The sequence below is a fragment of the Quercus lobata genome, chromosome 1 (genome assembly GCF_001633185.2).
Source record: "Quercus lobata isolate SW786 chromosome 1, ValleyOak3.0 Primary Assembly, whole genome shotgun sequence".
Lineage (NCBI taxonomy): Eukaryota > Viridiplantae > Streptophyta > Magnoliopsida > Fagales > Fagaceae > Quercus > Quercus lobata.
This window is the reverse complement of record NC_044904.1, coordinates 38734489-38742793: the sequence shown is the minus strand read 5'-3', so window position 1 is coordinate 38742793 and position 8305 is coordinate 38734489. Positions and strand designations below refer to the sequence as shown.

Here is an 8305-nt window from a genome sequence, read left to right as displayed (position 1 = left end):
TCTATCTACAAGGGTTTTCAACTTAGTAGCATCTAAAATGGACGCTACTTCAGGGGCACAACTATAAATAATATTTTCTTCCTCCTTCTCATCTTGAGGAGGGCTAGGTGGTTGTCTAGACGAGCTAGCCCCGGATCCAGAAGCCACCCTACGTTGTAATTCCTGAAATTCCTCCAAGGGAATACCAAGAATGCCAGACGAATAGTGCTCATCTGAAGAATGACTGCTGGTTGTACTACTTTCACTACTCTCATAACTACCCTCACTCCCAGAAGAAACGTCCCGATACTCGTCTATCTTCTTCTCTAAACTACTACTAGATGAAGACATGACTGAAATGAAGAAAGATTAAGATGAAAACCTAAGAAAGAAGAGGAAATACCTGACAGAACTAGGAAGAGGGCTAGACAAGGCTCTTAGACGAGATAGCAGAGAATTTTGAGAATTGTGAGGGGCAAGAGCAGGAATGCACCTATTTATAGGGCCCAGAAATGGGGTCAACGAAGCGACGCCAACCATTCAAAAGAAGACACGAGGCGATACTTTTGAAAAACACAATCAACTCGATAGGTCAACCAACGAAGTCGCGACATGTGGCCCAAACTAGGCTTGTTCAAGTACCGACCGGCACCGATAAAACCGGCCGTGCAGAACCGATCCGACCGCTTCACAAGCCCACCATAGGTGTCCAGCGCGGTAGTCGGCGGCGATTTGAACAAACCGAGGGCGTCTGGTGCAGTGAGCGGTGGCTGTTTTGCACTCCAATGAGAAACCACATCGCATCGGTATATATATAAATACACACTATAATTTAACATATATGTATCAATGTTTACAGTTTTTTATTTTTATGTTTCAGTAGATTGAAGAAAAACCAGAGAAGTTAAGAAAGCAAATGTAAGGAACAGGAAGAAGAAGAAAACAGCGCTGGCTTAAGGATAGGTTTTTTTTTTTTTTTTTTTTTTTAATATATATAAAATCTGGCACTGAAACTACGTCGTTTTAGGACCTGATATTAAATTCTAATATCAGCCCCAAAATGACGTAGTTTTATCATTAGATCTGAAAAATAAAAAAAATAAAACCCTAAGTTTACCCACCCTCTCTGTATCTCTAACTCTCATCCACCTACCTCCTCTAGTCCCAACCACAAAAGTCTTCACCTCTCCTCTCTGTCTCTCTCCCCTCAACGTCCGCTGCTTGCTGCCGCCTCAATCTAGTGCTTGATGCCGGGTTTTTTGGAGTTTCACCCTCTCCTCTCTCCCCTTTGTCACAACACAAAACCCACTACCATGTTAGCTTTTTATCTTTAAGCACCTCTGTTTTTGCTACCACCCAGGTCAAAATCTTCAAGTTGTTGTCTATGCCTCCATTGCCTGGTGGTCAATTACTCTATTAGACTTCGCAGGTGAGTTAATCGATGGTTAGATTCAAGAATCTTGAGCTTCTTTGGGTTTTAATATTTGGGTTTGTAATGAATTTTGAATCTTTTGATATTTAGATTTGATCTAAGTTTTGATTTGTGGTTTGAATCCTTGACTTTTCTGGGTTTGATTTGGGTTTTAGATCTCTCTTCCTCTGTGTGTGTGTGATAGACAAGTGGACACTGACCACCGTGCCGACTGGAACCGCCATTGATGTTGCCAGAGAACCATTCCGCAGGCGTGGCGGTGGCTTGGGATTTTAGGAAATTGAAGATTCTGATGCGGTGCAGAAACGGCCATAAAAACCTGCCACACCGCACCGTGTACAGCCCTAGCCCAAACTAAAAAAAAAAAAAATTGGTCAAAACCACAAGGCTGTGCATTAAATCCTAATAATGTCTTTGAACGACCATTGGACGAGGGGGCAACTGATGGGATAGGGATAGTGAAAATTACATCTCATGTTCGTCCATATGGCTCGTCCATGAGCCTTGAGCCAAATGTTCAAATGGACCGTCTGAGCAAAGGAGTCGTCCACGGGCAAAGCACATGGACGATTCACATAACACTCCGTCTGTGAACAAAAAAGTTGTCCATGCACAAAGCGCATGGACAACCACATAACACTTAGAAATCCTCAGGTATAGATTCACTCACATGTGTGGAAGACTCGAGCCACAAAATCTTGGAACGGTTACCAAAGCCATATTCATCGCCACAGATTCCTCCTAAGTACATAACTTCCATCAGCGGTTGTAATTCCTATAGCCTTTGAGGAAGTTATGTCTGGACTCACCAATTTCCACGAATCTTGGGGAAGTTACTAAGCCAATAACCGCTCCAAGATTCTCTATATAAGGACCAGTCTGAATCAAATCAAGGTAAGTGTGCTTTTTGAGATTTTACATCCAATAAAGTTGGAATTCCATTTCTTGTGAGAAACTAACTTAGCCATCGGAGGGTGTTTGGCCGGTCCACTCTAGTCCCCTTTTGATTGTGTATTCATCATTGTAGACCTTCCACAACCACTAGTAGCCCACTGAAGCCGGAGCATTCAGCCTACTGATCCTGTGCAGCATCAGGTATATTGTTTTTGGGTTAAATGGGGCTCAATGGGTTTTTAGTTAAAACCCAATAATTACTGGGTCTAATTGGGTTGATGCCCATTTAACCCAACTAATAATTGGGTAAGTTTGGGTTCAATTAGAGTGGGTGGGTTTGGGCGGGCAAATGGGTTTGGGCTTATTTTGCCACCCCTACTCCTAACAGATTTCAATCCTACCCTTACACAATTAACCAACTATGTTATGATAGCTGTCCATTAATGAAGCATGTGAGTGGACATGATTTTCTTGTGCTTATACATCAACTAGTCGCTAACCCGTGCGATGCACGGGTTTAGGATTTATCTCTTCTTTGAGTAGTTTTTGCTAAGAAACATGTAAATTCAAGCTTATAGAACATGTTTTTAGCATCCATAAAATTGCCACTAAGAATCATTACATATCTGAAACACACGGGCATGTAATGTGGTTTGAGCTAATTAATACAAAGTTAGAACATCTATAAATCTATGTTTATAGATTATTCATGAACAAATAATTAGAAAGCTGGTATTACATTTTGAACATAAGATGATAGTAGTACATTTTTATCTTGTAAATTAATACAAATCAAACAATTTGAATCAAATAATTAATACATTTTCATCTTCCAAACATAATCACATATTTGAATCATTTACTGAGTAGATAACTTGAAATTTTCTCACATCTTAATCCTCGTGTGCAGTACATTGCAACTCATTGAGGTAATTTCTCTATGTTCTCCCCAGGGTTTTGGTGCTTCCATTTGAAGCATTCAGTTTCTCCTTTGATTGCTCATCATCGAAATTAAATGCTCTAATTGATCCTTCACCCAAAATGGAAATTCCTACACACACTTTATCTATAGCATTGTAACTGACACACACATACACACAAATACATATATAGAAATTCAAACTAAATGATATGTTTTTAAAATCTTAGCAATATTAAGTAAGGATCTATGACACAAAAATCCATCTCCAAAATATGAATGCAAATTAATTTTGTGTTTCTAAGATCTTACTGACATCAAATTTGGGTCTAAGACACAAAAATTCGTCTTTGAAATATGCATGCAAATGCTACAATCACGTGACAAAGCCTCAATATTTTCTTTTCCTTTATTATCTATGTGATGCGCAAATAAGCACATTATGTGGCATTCAACCCAAGTACTAAAAATCATAAAGTAAAACTAACCATGCCCAAAATTATGGAATTGAATTAAGAACTTTTAGCACCAGAAACAAACTACATAACCATCAACGATATAAATAAAACTACATTTTCATCTACGGAGAAGACCTTGATGGTAAATAAAACTATAATTCCATTTACTTTTGGGCTAAGCATCAGCTGCATTGTTAATATTATTGTCAATATTAGAAAGATCCAAATGCCAAAGAAGTCATGATAATCTGAATTTTTATTCAGCACAGATTAGGTATATTCAAAAAAATTTGACTAAAGAATGCATTTTGACTAATTAGGAATTTTCAAAATGTCTTTATAACTTAATTTGATTAATGACTTGTGCATAAAAAAAATTAAGGACTACAATATTCAACATTAGTTACATCGAAGTCATCAAGAAAAAGTAAGCCATAGAGTCATAATTTTAAGGAATCCACATAAAACCCAAAAGCTTTACTATTTTCTTTTCCTAGAGCAAGATAAAGGAATATTAGAACTAATCAATGAGGGAGATTGAGCAAGCAATAATGGCAAAATAAAAAGAAGGGATGAATATAAAATTTTAACATTGCTTTACTAACCTTTTCCTCCTCAAGTGTTGTATCGAAACAAATCCAATCTTTCTTGAACTCCATCAGATCAAAGGTCAAATCCTTTCTTGTACAATTAAGATATTGAAAAACTTCTTCAGGTTGTAAATTTTCCAACATGAAGCAAATTCTAATTTAGCACCAAATAAATAAGATAAAGTAATGGAAATTTCTTTGCATTTCCATCCTATTCATGCTTCTTGATTCTAGGCAAATCAAAGCTAATAACATTTATTATTCAAATATTTGCAACTATGAATTTTCACAAAAAAAGAAGAAAAACTTATGCGAGTGCTTGAGGTCAACTGCACATCCAATTTCTATTGAAAATATCAATTACATCTTACATGAAATTCACCTCATGGAATTCACTTGAACTAAAAGCAGCCAAAACACCAAAAATTCTACAAAATCCTATTAAGCACCTACAAAGAACAAAAATAAGGATCTAATTAATACTGGAACCTTCACTTGCTAACCCAACAGCTTTTGAGTGTAAATATGGTTATTAACATAAACAAAGCAATACTAAAAAGCAACAGAAACAAAGCCCCATAAGCACAATTAGAAATTTTCTGAAAACCCCTATTTATCGATAGCAAACCAAAGGCCAACCACGCAGGCAAAGAAACCCACAGCCACAAACTAACAAAATTCTATGAATAATTGAAGAGGAGAGAAAGAGCAATATATAGAAAATAATAGCACAACTTATTATTGCTAGAACTACCAATATGGCAAAACTGAATTCTGTTACTCATAGTTTGGCTAAACACACTATTAATATTCCAAACTTTTAGTGTGGATGGATGATGTTCCACCACAACTTTTTTCTGTATTTCAGGCTGATTTAGCCGATCTTTTTTAATAATATTATTTAGCTTCTTTCTCAACAAAAAAAAAAAAAAAAAAAAAAAAAAAAAAAAAAAAAAAAAAGGAAAAAGAAAAAAGAAAAACAGAACTGTGACACTAAAAATGAAAACAAACATAAAAAATACAGCAATTTATTTATGTGGTTATGCCCCCAACAACATAGCTTTTCGTTTTTACCTCTGCCTGAGGTTGATCTTTTGTGTAGGTTGTATATGCCTGGAATCACTCACAATATTAAAAGACAACATAAAAACCCAAAACCCAAAATCCAATTTGCATTAAATTTTGGCAGGAAAATTTTGTGGGATATAAATTTAACTAAAGCAACAACTAAACCACAAACCCAAAAATTAATCATTCATATTCCAAATCCCATCAAGTTTCCTATCATGGGCTAACCACAATTCAAAGAACACCAACTAAGAAGCCCTGCAACCATAAATTCATTGACGCAACTTTGATAAGTATAGTTTATAGCTTTTGTTATGTTAGAGAATGAATAGAGCATCCGATCAACAATTTTATCAACACAAATTAAGTTTGACTCAATGACATCTAAATTGTAATCAAATAGCACTAAGAAAAGAATTGGTCTAAGTCTCAAAACACTGACTAAATTTGAGAAAATATTATATGATAAAGAATTGAATACAAAACATTACCTTATGCAACATCAACGACAGAAGCAAATTGAGAGTGGTGATGGATTTGGCTGAGATTAGAGAGAGAGGATAGGGTCTGAGTTTGAGGCCTGAGAAAATAAAAGAGAAACAAATGAAACAAATCAGAGAGAGATTATAGGCACTGGTTAGCTACATCCTCTAATACTAAGGTGAAATTTCAAACATGATACAATACATCTTTTAGGCATTTGCAATCCAAAATGAAGAGTGCAATAGTCAACAATCATATAATGTATTAAGTTTGAAAGTATGATGTATTGTATCTATCATCTAATCCAGTGTTTTCAAAACAGATAATACACAATCATAGCTACGGTTTTTGGAACTGCCTTCCCAAAAAGACCCATCACAATTCGACCTGAAAAGAATTAAGATTTCATTGTGAAATAAGGTAGTAAACTCTATAAAGAGTCTTGTCCAATGGGAATGGGGGAAAATATTTTATAAACAGAGAAACATATAACCTAACAAACTCTCTTTGTTTTGGGGGGAAAAAAAAAAAAAAAACTATGGCTCTTAAATGACCAAGAACAGTTTTCTAGATTTGGATTCAGCATGGGTTCTTAAACCAAATAGAAGACCAATTTGTTTAGTAAAATTAGGCCATCTCACATTGCACACAACCATGCATGATGCATAAATAAAAAAATGAAAGAAACATACACAAAACACACAAATACAACTGAATAAAGATGCATAGTTAGAAGAGTAATTTTTTCAAATAGTTGAACTGCAACTAAAAAGCGCATAAACCAATGTTCCTCCAAAGCAAATCCTCCCACTTTTCAAAGGCAACACAACAATGACAAATGATCCACTACTTATTAGATTCAATAATCAATATACCAGCTTGGATCATGGTGAAGTCCCACAAAATATGTTTCAAAAATAGATATGAAAGATGAAAAAATCCAGCTCTCTACCTTTTTCCTTCACTTCCAAATCATGCACTTTTCTGTTGTTGGGATTTGCAAACAGCTTCTAAACTCTATATATTCAATCCTTAGTAAAAAAAAATAAATAAAGTTCAGTAGTAGCTAGTAGCAAGCCCTAAGTTTTTACTGTAAATCTGAAGCTTCCGTGGCTCTATCGAAATTAAATATACAAACTTTACCATCACTAACAAATAAATTTGGCAGAGGGCGAAGCCAAGGTTGCTGAAGCAGGACATTGGGGAAGAAGCTTAGGTCTGCAACCAAACAAAGAATCAAACAAAACCCCTCAAAAAATCTATTTGGGTTTCTCATAAACAACTCTAAAAGCCCAATCTTTATGACCAATCTTGAATCTACAACAACACTCCACAACTCATGGCTTCTCTGCTTAGTTTGTGGTTCTTTAGGATTGTGAGAAACCAATCAGCAAAAGGAAAAAGTAGACTTACAATTACGATGTTGTTTTGGGGGAAAAAAAAAACTATGGCTCTTAAATGACCAAGAACAGTTTTCTAGATTTGGATTCAGCATGGGTTCTTAAACCAAATAGAAGACCAATTTGTTTAGGAAAATTAGGCCATCTCACATTGCACACAACCATGCATGATGCATAAATAAAACAATGAAAGAAACATACACAAAACACACAAATACAACTGAATAAAGATGCATAGTTAGAAGAGTAATTTTTTCAAATAGTTGAACTGCAACTAAAAAGCGCATAAGCCAATGTTCCTCCAAAGCAAATCCTCCCACTTTTCAAAGGCAACACAACAATGACAAATGATCCACTACTTATTAGATTCAATAATCAATATACCAGCTTGGATCATGGTGAAGTCCCACAAAATATGTTTCAAAAGTAGATATGAAAGATGAAAAAATACAGCTCTCTACCTTTTTCCTTCACTTCCAATCATGCACTTTTCTATTGTTGGGATTTGCAAACAGCTTCTAAACTCTATATATTCAGTCCTCAGTAAAAAATAAAGTTCAGTAGTAGCTAGTAGCAAGCCCTAAGTTTTTACTGTAAATCTGAAGCTTCCATGGCTCTATCGAAATTAAATATACAAACTTTACCATCACTAACAAATTAATTTGGCAGAGGGCGAAGCCAAGGTTGCTGAAGCAAGACATTGGAGAAGAAGCTTAGGTCTGCAACCAAACAAAGAATCAAACAAAACCCCTCAAAAAATCTATTTGGGTTTCTCATAAACAACCCTAAAAGCCCAATCTTGAATCTACAACAACACTCCACAACTCATGGTTTCTTTGCTTAGTTTGTGGTTCTTTAGGATTGTGAGAAACCAATCAGCAAAAGGAAAAAGTAGACTTACAATTATGATGCAAAATTAAGAACCACAGGAGCTATACCCTCTGCCACGGTTGGGATAGTAGTTTGTTCGGTGATGCCTTCTTTCTATCTTGGACCTAAGAGTGTGGGGATGGCTTCTTGGCAGGATTGATTTTCAGTGTTGGGTTTTGGGGAAGGAGAAGGTAGAGCATAGAGAAGAGAGA

At 35.8% G+C, this 8305-nt stretch overlaps 1 long non-coding RNA gene across 3 annotated transcripts; it reads right to left on the bottom strand.

Annotated features, from left to right (window-relative positions):
• Window positions 1-3152: 3152 nt before the first annotated feature.
• LOC115953614 lies at window positions 3153-8305 on the bottom strand. 3 transcript variants are annotated; one of them, XR_004083757.1, is made up of 4 exons: window positions 6776-6851; window positions 5832-5920; window positions 4288-4721; window positions 3153-3371 (listed from the first exon to the last, which is right to left on the bottom strand). It is a non-coding gene; the product is annotated as an uncharacterized LOC115953614 (long non-coding RNA). The 3 variants fall into 3 exon arrangements; XR_004083767.1 differs by lacking the exons at window positions 3153-3371; window positions 6776-6851 and adding an exon at window positions 8125-8305 and having other exon boundaries at window positions 4060-4721; XR_004083755.1 differs by lacking the exon at window positions 3153-3371 and having other exon boundaries at window positions 4060-4721.